This window comes from Anomaloglossus baeobatrachus, chromosome 12, assembly GCF_048569485.1.
Source record: "Anomaloglossus baeobatrachus isolate aAnoBae1 chromosome 12, aAnoBae1.hap1, whole genome shotgun sequence".
Taxonomy (NCBI): domain Eukaryota; kingdom Metazoa; phylum Chordata; class Amphibia; order Anura; family Aromobatidae; genus Anomaloglossus; species Anomaloglossus baeobatrachus.
In genome coordinates this window covers 107,380,186-107,392,961 of record NC_134364.1, presented here as the reverse complement: position 1 = coordinate 107,392,961, position 12,776 = coordinate 107,380,186, and positions in this window count along the sequence as shown.

Here is a 12,776-nt window from a genome sequence, read left to right as displayed (position 1 = left end):
AGAGGGAGCCTCCCAGCAGCCAAAACATAACTAACATTCACAACAGACTAGTCTGTCTTGGTAGGAATGCCACCAACCATAATATGTTGGCTAGTCTGTCTTAGTAGGAATGCCACCATCCATAATATCTTGACTAGTCTGTCTTGGTAGGCATGCCACCAACCATAATATCTTGACTAGTCTGTCTTGGTAGGAATGCCACTAACCATAATATCTTGATTAGTCTGTCTTGGTAGGAATGCCACCAACCATAATATCTTGACTAGTCTGTCTTGGTAGGAATGCCACTAACCATAATATCTTGACTGGTCTGTCTTGGTAGGAATTCCACCAACCATAATATCTTGACTAGTCTGTCTTTGTAGGAATGCCACCAACCATAATATATTGACTAGTGTTATGATCCGGAACCATGGAAGACCACCACAAAACATTGGCAAAAAGGTGACAAGAGCATTGGCAACTAATCTGGCCGTCATCCCCTTACTAACCTACACAACTAGAAGTAGCCGAGGGGTGAACTAACATCCTGTGCACCGCAAACCCAGCCGGAGAACTAACTATCCTAAAGGTAGGAAAGATGAATAACTCTCTGCCTCAGAAAATAGACAAGAATAGCAAGCCCCCCACATTCAAAGACTGCGGTGATATAGGAAAAACACAATACACAGGTAGATGACAGGATTAGCAAAAGGTGAGGCCCCCGCTGACTAAAATAGGAAAGGACAGGAAAGGGACTGATGGTTGCCAGAGAAAAACCCTGCAAAATACCAACTTCCTGATAGTACAAAAAGGCCCTCAGATCGCTCGATCTGAACTCCGTCCTATACCAGGTTCCCTTGTCATACCAATGAACAGAAAACAAGAATTATAACAAATTCAACAAGCCACAAACACATGGACCCAAAGGCGCTATACTCCACACAGAACTGCAGGGAGTTCCTCAACAATCCACTGAGGGGGAAAATCCCTGGAAGGAAATAAACTGAAACCAACCACAACAAATGACAAACCCAGATAAGCAAAAGAACCAGACAATAAATAAAGAGCAAGCACTTATCTGGAGTAGATGTGGTGTAGAGCAGGATTAAGCAGGCTAGAGAAACAAAGAACAACTGACATCCGGCAACAGCCTGCAATCAGACCAGGACTTAAATAAGCAGAGAGTTAGCAAAGGAAACACCCACAGCACAACACACCTGGTCTCTGTCCAAACCATTCCTGGCCACCAGAGGGAGCCTCCCAGCAGCCAAAACATAACTAACATTCACAACAGACTAGTCTGTCTTGGTAGGAATGCCACCAACCATAATATGTTGGCTAGTCTGTCTTAGTAGGAATGCCACCATCCATAATATCTTGACTAGTCTGTCTTGGTAGGAATGCCACCAACCATAATATCTTGACTAGTCTGTCTTGGTAGGAATGCCACCAACCATAATATGTTGGCTAGTCTGTCTTAGTAGGAATGCCACCAACCATAATATGTTGACTAGTCTGCTTATTCTTTAACCTCACTCAAGAGCTGGATTCACATCTGTACTGCTCAGTGCTGCTATATAATTCCCTACTTGTTTCTGCTACTTCATTCTTTGTGCTAATTGAAGAATAAAAACCATGAATAATCCCTCTCTGTATTCAATACATCATAGCAGCTAGTCTCCCACCAGCTCATAGTCAACTGCAAATGAGTGTATCGAGAATTGGTGTGTACCCTAACTAATGTACCCAGACTGATTTAACAGGTATGGATAATTTCCACTTTTTATGATCTCACGAATACACAAAATACCTACGTGGTGCATTTGAGCAATGGTGGTTGTTCTTGGAATGTGACTTTTGGATAATCTACATCCAAGTGGATAGCAAAGAGTCCTCCAAGAGTGATGTCACCTTCCTGTGAGTACCCGGTGATGTCCTCATGAGGAAGCCTGCATGCGCCCAATGTTGTTCCATGAATATTAGGGCAGTTTCTTATTAGCAACAAACAGATACAGGAACAATAAGAATACAAAATCTGCAGACTCACGTTCATTCTGTGTGCAAAGATTAAAAGCTCCTATGTTAGCCTAAAATGTAATTCTAAGACCTTAGTTTTCATTAACTGGCCCTATAAAAATTACATATACAGTAGTGTATAAAGCGTTGGGAGTTTTTAACCCTTGTCTGCTACCATGGGGTCAATGTGACAACTATGCAGATTGATGCAACTAGTGATTTTTTTCATGGTACCAGACAAGGGTTAAAGACCTGTTTACTGATTTTTTTACTTCTCAGACTGACTACATAAAGGGTTTGCCCTTCATAGTGAATTGTTTTATGTACAGTTTGAAATGATCTTTAAAAAAATTGTGAATTAATCTTTGCAAATTTATCAAACAAGAAAAGCTGAAATATCACATGGTCATAAGTATTCAGACCCTTTGCTCAGTATTGAGTAGAAGTGCCCTTTAGAGCTAGTACAGCCATGAGTCTTCTTGGGAATGATGCAACATGCTTTTCACACCTGGATTTGGGGATCCTCGGCCATTCTTCCTTGCAGATCCTCTCCAGTTCCATCAGGTTGGATGGTGAACATTGATGGACAACCATTTTTAGGTCTCTCCAGAGATGCTCAGTTGGGTTTAGGTCAGGGCTCTGGTTGGGCCGGTCAGAAATGGTCACAGAGTTGTTCTAAAGCTACTCCTTTGTTATTTTAGCTTTGTGCTTAGGGTCATTATCTTGTTGAAGGTGAACCTTCGGCCAAGTCTGTGGTCCAGAGCACTCTGGAAGAGGTTTTCGTCCAGGTTATCTCTGTACTTGGCCTCATTCATGTTTCCTTCAATTGCAACCAGTCATCCTGTCCCTGCAGCTGAAAACACCCCCATAGCATGATGCTGCCACTACCATGTTTCACTGTTGGGATTGTATTGGGAAGGTGATGAACAGTGCCTAGTTTTCTCCACACATACCGCTTAGAATTATAACCAAAAAATTCTATCTTCGTCTCATCAGACCAGAGAATTTTATTTCTCATGGTCTGGGAGTCCTTCATGTGTTTTTTACAAACTCTATGCGGCTTTGATATGTCTTGCACTGAGGAGAGACTTCCGTCAGGCCACTATGGTGGAGGGATGCAGTGATAGTTGACTTTGTGGAACTTTCTCCCATCTTCCTACTGTATCTCTGGAGCTCAGTCATATGATCTTGGGGTTCTTCTTTATCTCTCTCACCAAGGTTCTTCTCCCACAATTGTGCAGTTTGGCTGGATGGCCAGGTCTAGGAAGAGTTCTGGTGGTCCCAAACTTCTTCCATTGAAGGATTATGGAAGCCACTGTGCTCTTAGGAACCTTGAGTACTGCAGAAATTATTTTGTAACCTTGGCCAGATCTGTGCCTTCCCACAATGCTGTCTCTGAGCTCCTTGGGTAGTTCCTTTGACCTCATGATTCTTGTTTGGTCTGACATACACTGGGAGCTAGACAAAACAATCACTGATCTGAAGAAGACCAGCAAGAGAAAACACTGCCGGCAGCCAATGAGGCCGCTCAACACAGTGAAATCCTAGGTGCATTGCCCCCTGGGAAATATGCAAATCAAAAAAATCCGTGAAGCCTCTGTTAGGAGTCTCGAAACAGAAACTAGCCAGATATCCCTCCGGGAAGGGCCTAGCCAAGGAGTGGCTCTTTTTAGGAGACCACCATAACCACCATATTAAGTGGCCCTTTTAGTCAATATACAACTCTTTGACAAGTTTAAAGATATGACAAGGGGAATACCAAGGCCAAGTATCCATCCACAGACAGCTGTTTTTTTTTTTTTATTTATTTTTTTTTATTATACACTGTGAGCTGTGAGATCTTATATAGACAGGTGTGCACCTTTCCAAATCAAGCCCTATCAGTGTAATTACACACAGCTGGACTCCAATGAAGGAGCAAAACCATCTCAAGGAGGATCACAAGGAAATAGACAGCATGTGACTTACATATGAGTGTTTGAGCAAAGGGGCTGAATACTTATGACCATGTGATATTTCTGTTTTTCTTGTTAAAAAAAATTTGCAAACATTTCTACATTTCTATTTTTTTCTGTCTAGATGGGGGATGGGGGCAGAGTGTACATTATTGAGAAAAAAATGAACTTTTTTGAATTTACCAAATAGCTGCAATGAAGCAAACAGTGAAAAATGTAAAGGGGTCTGAGCACTTTTCGTACCCACTGTATCAGCTCCTTACACAGGTGTTCAATAGGATTTAGATCAGGGCTCATAGAAACCACTTCAAAATAGTGCAAAGCTTTGCTAATAGCCATTTGGTGATATTTCCATCTGTGTTTTGGGCTCTTTAGTTACCATTCGTTTTATACATGTCTTTAATTTGTCATCAATTTTTCTCTTGCGGGCCCCGGCCAAGGAGATCGGCTGCAGTCCCACAAACTTTAAACTTCTGAATAATAAGTGAAAGAGTACTAACAACAACATCAATATGTTTGAAGATGGTCTTATAGTCTTTACCTTTAATTTATTTGTCTATAATATTCTTTGTAATCACCTGAGACAACTCACTCCTTATATTTCTTTGCTCCATCTTCACTGTGGTACACATCATGATACCAAACAGCACAATGACTACTTTTCACTCTTTAAATAGGCAGACTGACTGATTACAATTTTAAAAAACCTGTGAAGTTAATTACAGAATACACCTGTATTAATTTAACATGTCTCTTTGTATTACCATCACTGCCAGCCCGAGGAACACATTGCAATCCTTGGCGACCCTCCTCAGCTGAGACGTACACACTGTCACTCTCAGCTAAGGAGAGTCGCTGAGGATTGAAATGCGATCCTCGGGCTGGCAGTATTGGTAATACAGAAGGTATGGAGTTCGGGTACCTGTGCAAGACTCAGATTATGAGGGGATCAGGCAAGGGAGAATATTCATTCACTTAATTAGCCTGTGCATTTTAACTGTGATCCTCAGTGGCACTCCTGATCTGAGAGTGACCATGTGTATGTCTATGCAGCTGTCACTGTCAACTCAGGAGAGATACCGAGGTTTGTGGTGCGATCCTCGGGCAGTGATTCACACAGCAGGCATAGAGGGTGGGTGCAGGGTTTAAAGCAGTGGGCGGATTATGGGAAATGAGAGTGAATATGCATTCACTTAATTACTTGGCGTGTTCTCACTGCAATCCTCAGCGGCACTGCTGATCTGAGAGTGCCAGTGTGCATGTCTATGCAGCTGTTACTGTCAGCTCAGGAGAGATATCAAGGATTGTGGTGGAATCCTCGAGCAGGCATCGGGGGGGCTCAAATATAAGATACTCCAAGGAAGAAAAATATCCAGCGGACAATAGGAGAGGATTAATTCATCCGTGCCTATTGTCCGCTTGATATTTTTCATCCTTGCAGTTTCTGCAGCACGGACCAGGGTGTTTTCTTGTGGACTATGTGACACACTCTGAATTCCATTAAATAGGGAGTTGGCTTTTTGTGTGTTTCTTTCCACAAATATAAGATAGACCCCAGAAAAAAAGCCCTAGCACATTTATCAAGGCAGAAAAGAATATAAGCCACCATCTTATTTTCGGGGAAACATGGTAGATGGATAGATAGATGGATGGAGAGATAGATATGGGAGACATGGAGAGATAGATAGATAGATGGATAGAAGGATAGAGGGATAGATAGATAGATAGATAGAGGGATAGATAGAGGGATAGATAGAAAGATAGATACATAGATAGATAGATAGATAGAGGGATAGATAGAAGGATAAAGGGATAGATAGAGGGATAGATAATAGATATATAGATGGATAGATAGAGGGATAGATAGAGGGATAGATAGAGGGATAGATAGAGGGATAGATAGATAGATAAATAGATAGATAGAGGGATAGATAGATAGATAGATAGATAGACAGAGGGATAGATAGATAGATAGATAGAGGGATAGATAGAGGGATAGATAGAGGGATAGATAGATAGATAAATAGATAGATAGAGGGATAGATAGATAGATAGATAGATAGACAGAGGGATAGATAGATAGATAGAGGGATAGATAGATAGATGGATAGATAGATAGATAGATAGAGGGATAGATAGAGGGAGGGATAGAGGGAGGGATAGATAGAGGGAGGGAGGGATAGATAGAGAGATGGATAGAGAGATAGAGGAATAGATAGATAGATAGAGGGATAGATAGATAGAGGGATAGATAGATAGAGGGATAGATAGAGGAATAGATAGATAGATAGAGGGATAGATAAATAGATAGATGGATAGATAGAGGGATAGATAGAGGGATAGATGGATAGATGGATAGATCGATATATAGATAGATAGATAGATAGAGGGATAGATAGATAGAGGGATAGATAGAGGGATAGATAGAGGGATAGATAGATAGATAAATAGATAGATAGAGGGATAGATAGATAGATAGATAGATAGATAGAGGGATAGATATATAGATAGATAGAGGGATAGATATATAGATAGATGGATAGATAGATAGATAGAGGGATAGATAGAGGGATAGATAGATAGAGGGGGGATAGATAGATAGAGGGATAGATAGATAGATAGATAGAGGGATAGATATATAGATAGATGGATAGATAGATAGAGGGATAGATAGAGGGATAGATAGATAGAGGGGGGATAGATAGATAGAGGGATAGATAGATAGATAGATAGATAGAGGGATAGATAGATAGATAGATAGAGGAATAGATAGATAGATAGAGGGATAGATAGATAGAGGGATAGATAGAGGGATAGATAGAGGGAGGGAGGGATAGATAGAGAGATGGATAGAGAGATAGATAGATAGAGGGATAGATAGATAGAGGGATAGATAGATAGAGGGATAGATAGATAGATAGATAGAGGGATAGATAGATAGATAGATAGATAGAGGGATAGATAGATAGAGGGATAGATAGATAGAGGGATAGATAGATAGAGGGATAGATAGATAGATAGATAGATAGATAGAGGGATAGATAGATAGAGGAATAGATAGATAGATAGAGGAATAGATAGATAGATAGATAGATAGATAGATAGATAGATAGAGGGATAGATAGATAGATAGAGGAATAGATAGATAGATAGATAGATAGATAGATAGAGGGATAGATAGATAGATAGATAGATAGAGGGATAGATAGATAGATAGATAGATAGATAGAGGAATAGATAGATAGATAGAGGGATAGATACTGTAGATAGATAGAGAGATAGATAGATAGATAGATAGAAGGACTGACTCGTTCTTACCTCTCAACAGAAAATTAAATTTTTCAGGACACTGTCTCCACAATCCACGTACCTTATGGTTATACAAAGTTAATGTATTGTTTGGCTTTGTACGACCATCAACAATGAGAGAATTCAGAGACAATCTAGATTTTGTACTTATGAGAAAACTATGAATAATAATAAAGTCACTGAGTATCTGTTTCTCCGGGATATAATGTTATACACAGTTCTCTCTTTTATACAGACCTGATGTTGCGGCCCCCATAGTGCCCTTATAAAATCCCCCCTGCATTACATCCATGTATCAGCTATGAGAAGCTGTGATTATACCCCAGGAAAATGATAGCCTATAGTCTGTTATTATATACAGCCACTGTAATTACATGTATCCACAGTAGACCTGAAGGGGACGCAACGTGTAATGACAGGGCTGAGTGTGCTAATTGTGAATGTGCCGACTAAGCAAATGTTTCTATGACAAAGCAGTCCCATGTAACTGAGACATCCGGAGAGGCGGCAAAGCTGTAATTCTGCATTTCTAACTGACTGCACCAATTCTAGACATAATGTCTTGATAATTACATGAAGCCTAAGAGAAAAAATAAGTATTCCATGTGTATGCCACATTGAGGCTAATTTTTTTTTTAGCTAAGTTGATCGAGTCTTTGAAATTCAAATTTACCATAGTTGACATATTTTCCCAAAGTTTTGATTTACAGCAAATTGATTATTAGCAATTTTCAATACTCGCAAGCCTCTAATTGCTCGAATAACGTTTAACAGTCTGAAGTCTTCTAGAACTTTACTGATCCCTTCCAAGCTCTTTAATGTAACCACAGCTGTACTAATGTCAAAATGACGTCAAAATATATATGGTACATAAGGGAAAATAGATGATGACTTGTGGTAACTAGCAACATATAATACGATATTTGGGCTTAAATTGAAAAAAAGAGTCCAAAAATTACCCATTTTGGGGCAGATGTCTGTCTTGCTAGTGGTTATATGCAGGTGGTAAAAAACAGAACAATCTGTGGCATTTTCATAAAAATTATTGCTGTCTTGTGATCATCAATATTATTGTTCTTTGCTATATATAAAGGCAATAGGTTTTTTACAATCCATCCAAAAAATATCGATTTATTTGTGTAGCTTAAGCAGGTGTGCTGTTTTGAAAATGAAGAAGCAATGGATTCTCAACTAGGAGTGAAAAAATTATCATTTTTTTAGGATCCACGCCCAATTTTCTATTCTAAAAGTGAACAAAAGAGGGCTTTTTAAATGTCCAAAAATTATCCGTATGTTCAGTGAGCAGGAACAGGTTAACTAATTCCAAGTTTAAAAAGCAATGGTTTATTAAAGAGCTTGTACATTTTTTTCCGGATTTTGCAGCATTTTTATGTTTTGTACCCTAAAGAGTGAATGCTTCCCTGTGCACTATAGCTATAAACACACCGGACACATACAGGAGAACCATATGGGTAATGAGTAGCAGTAGAAGAGGCAGCAACTGCACACAATAGAACAGGTTATGTAGGACTGGCAGTGTAGGATCAGCAGTGGAAGTCCTAAAATTATAGTACAGTATAGCACTTTAAAAAACAAAGGCTAGCTAGGCTACATGTGGCTGTGTGCTGCTTAGTATATGAATATGGTAAGGCAAAGCCTTAATTATCAGTTACTGTAGTGCCAGCAACAGAAGCCATGGCAGCACAATATAGATGACATGATGGACATGTAATAGATACATGGCTCAGTGTGGTCCCAAGGCAACATCACTGTAGATTTTCATTTAGCTATACATGATGGCAATAATAAAATCAACTGTAGCATCTGAATGCCTGTCCACTGTGTTCCATACTGTTGTATTGCTGCTAATGTCAAAGACCCTACATATCTGGACATCTCCTTGCCTGTCACTCATCATGTCCTCCATATTGTGCTGCTGCTGAGGCTTCAGTAGTTTGGCCTTACACAAACAGATAGCTCCTTGTTTTTTAATCATATACTGTACTGTGCTGCTGCTGGGGCTCCAGTAGTTGGCCTTACACAAACAGCTCCTTGTTTGTCCCATCATATACTGTACTGTGCTGCTGTTGCTGGGGCTCCAGTAGTTTGGCCTTACACAAACAGCTCCTTGTTTGTCCCATCATATACTGTACTGTGCTGCTGCTGGGGCTCCAGTAGTTGGCCTTACACTAACAGATAGCTCCTTGTTGTCTTATCATATACTGTACTGTGCTGCTGCTGGGGCTTCAGTAGTTGGCCTTACACAAACAGATAGCTCCTTGTTTGTCCCATCATTTACTGTACTGTGCGGTTGCTGGCCCTTCTACTGCCAATAATAGCCACACATTTCCTACCTATCTATCATGTTATATCCATACTGTGCTAATGCCAGGGCTGGCAGTAAACTTGCAAACTTTAATAGTTCGCTTCATCTCTAGTTGGTCCAAAAATTTAAAAAATAAATGTTATGAATCAGCGCCGCCATAGCCGCAAGCAGCCTGCTGCGGTTCCAGTTGCGCCCAGGTGCCGGCCACTGTTTTTGGCCGTGCCTCGGGTCATTCAGCTGGCTGCTTCTTCCTCCACGTCTAAATGTGGAGAGGCGGCTAGTGCGCATGCGTGTGTTGATTTACCCCAGCCAGAGCCAGTGTCCAGTGTCCAAGTCCAGTGTTTCACCTAGTGAGCATGCTCAGCCTGATAGTTCCATTTCTCAGTCTAAGTCCTTGATTCAGGCTACTGAGCATGCTCCTACACTTAGTGCGAAAAGCCTCTTTGCACAGGTACTTGGACATCATGCCATGTCTAAGTCCTGTGTTGTGCCTACTGAACATGCTCAGGCAGATAGTCTGATTTCTGTGACAGTTGTTCAGAGTACAGAGCATGCTCAGGCACTTAATGCATCAGAGGCTAGGTCCGGTAAGGAACTCACTGGGCATGTATGTGAGGTGGCAGGCCCTGATAGGCCGGCATGCATCAGGTGTCCTGATGATGTGGCCACTCCGAACTGGCTCACGGAGGCCCACCTCTATGACACGGCACCTCACCATTGGTCGTCAGATGATGACTGGTGAGGTGTTTGGGGTGTGGCAGCCATGAGGTCATCAGTGACGTGGAGGTTCCGGATAGGCCACTGGTGATGTCATTGATGACGTGGCACTCCGCTATTGGCTCCTGGAGGTGCCATTGTGGTCCACCCTGGGGTTGGGGCAGACTCTAGGAGATAAAAGGGATTGGAGACAGCATGGAGCAGTGCAGCCTTCTTATGCCATTGCTTTGTGCACACCGCCATGCATTGAGTTCCTTTGCGGCCATAACCACTAGATTGGAAGCGGTAGGCAGGGATAGGCGTCCGGTGCTTGTCACGCGAAGACACCTGTGGCTCAGCATGGCAGGGTCAGGCACCGGATTTCCACCTCCTACCGTCCAGTCCTGCTAATGCAGCCCAGTGGAGTCAACTGGGCTGAGGCTGCTGCGCCACCTGTTCTCCTCATATCGGCTTCCCAGTTAATGCTACCGGGGTGACTACCTGGCCTGAAGTGTCCTGTACACACGTGACCAGTTGAGAGCCCCAGTGTCCAGAAACGCAAATCAGGGGACCGCTCGGTGTGACGTGTTGTACACACGTGGCCGACAGGGCGCTTTCGCAGCCGTCTTCCATTCAACGCTACCTGGTCACCACCCGGCCTGACGTGTTCCCTGCACACATGGTCGGTGTAGTGCCACGGGTACACCGAAACGCTAACTGGATTGTCGTCCAGTCTGACATGACCGGTGCCCAGGTCTCCTGTGTTATTTCAGAGCCACCCAGCTCTGTATTCACTGCCAAACCTTAGGGTTTCCAGCAGCTCCTTTTGTATTCTGGAGCACGGTGGACCCTGACTGGCGATTGGGCTATATACCACTGTACTGCCCTGAGAGGGGCCTGGCCGCTTCCTCCACTTGCTCGGGCCGAGCCGCTCGGGGGCCCCGTCGCTCTTGTTAAGGGAAGGCGGTGGGTGGTGGGGGTAGTGTAACGGGTCGTGACGCCACCCACGGGTCGTAGTGACAGGGGATGCACCACCGCTGCGGCTGAAGTGATGGTGGGCTCGTCCGGGATCAGTGTTGCGGCCGCAGCTGAGATGTTAGCCCCTCCGTGGGTAGGGGCGGTGTGTCCCGGGGTCCCGGTGGGGGACTGGAAGGGGTGATGTTGTCGTCGGGGTGCAGGGCGCCGTGCCGCGGTGTAGCGTCGTGCCCGGATGGCACTGGTGTACTCACGATTGATTCACACTCAGAGTCACTGGTAAACCAAAGTTCGGAAGTGGTCGGTCTCCGTGGCCGGCTGCTGATGTCCCCTGTGGGGTTGATGGTGGCCCCTTTTCCCGTGCACCTCTGGATGTTTGTGTTTCGGCCCCCACTGCCTAAGCAGTGGTGGCCCGCTCCCCGGCGTTGAGCTGCCGGAAGAGACCTCGGTTGCCCGCAGGCGCTGGCCCGTCAGTGTTTGGCCCTTGGCGGTGGCGCTCACCCGGTCTCGGTGGGCTTTTGCCTTCTTTCGGGACTTTGGGTGTGGATGAACCCGTGAGGTCTGGCCAGCAATCAGTCAATTTGCCTATACTCAGTGGCTTCTAAGCTAGACTGGGCTCTGAGTACCCGGTTTCTGGTGCTCCGTTACACGGTTGACTCCCCGGTTTGGGTCCGGCGGGCTCCAACCCAGGCCCGGTCCATACGGTTCTGCCGGTTGCTGTACCGGTACTCCTGCAGACGGCCACCACCGTCTGCCTGCCTGACGTTTTCCAAGGGGTCCAGGCTCCTACCCAGGTCCCTGACAACTGCTCCACTACCACTCACTGTCAACTCCAAAACTCAACTGTTTGAACTTCCTGCCCCAGGACAGTAGTCTCCTCATTGGGCGTGTATTTCCGCCTGACTCCGCCCACCTGGTGTGCTCTACTCGCCCTGAGGGAGGCATCAGGTCTCCCTTTCGGGTGACGTGTGTGACCTCACAGGAGATGGGGGTGTGTGTGTATGTCGTAGATGTTATTACCTGTGACCCCTGGAGTCCAGGGCGTCACACCACCTTATCAAATATACAGCAGAAATACCTAAAATATAACTTTCATTGTTATTCCTTAAAAGGAAGCAAGAATCATCTTGCCTCTATTAAAATTTTTCAAAATAAAACGCCAAGTGCAGCTCTCTAGTCGCCTGTCCCTTGTGAATTCAATGGGACCAGTGCAACCTATCTGTTGGCGCCTTAGTAATTCATGGATGGCAGTGATGTACCATAATAAATCAACCTGAATCAGTAGTATACATTTAATTTGGGACGGATTCAGATACAAAGCAGATAGTGCTCGGAGAAATTTCACTTAAATTCTAGATTAACATCTCTGTTAAGGCACGATCATTATTAGATAAAGAGGAATGATCTCACCCACTCTGGTGTGCTCATATCCCCTTTTGACAGTTGCTCATTAAGCGTCTCCACAGTTCCTTTTAATCTGGATCCGGGACCCCAAAAGCTGAGCTCACTGCCTGTTC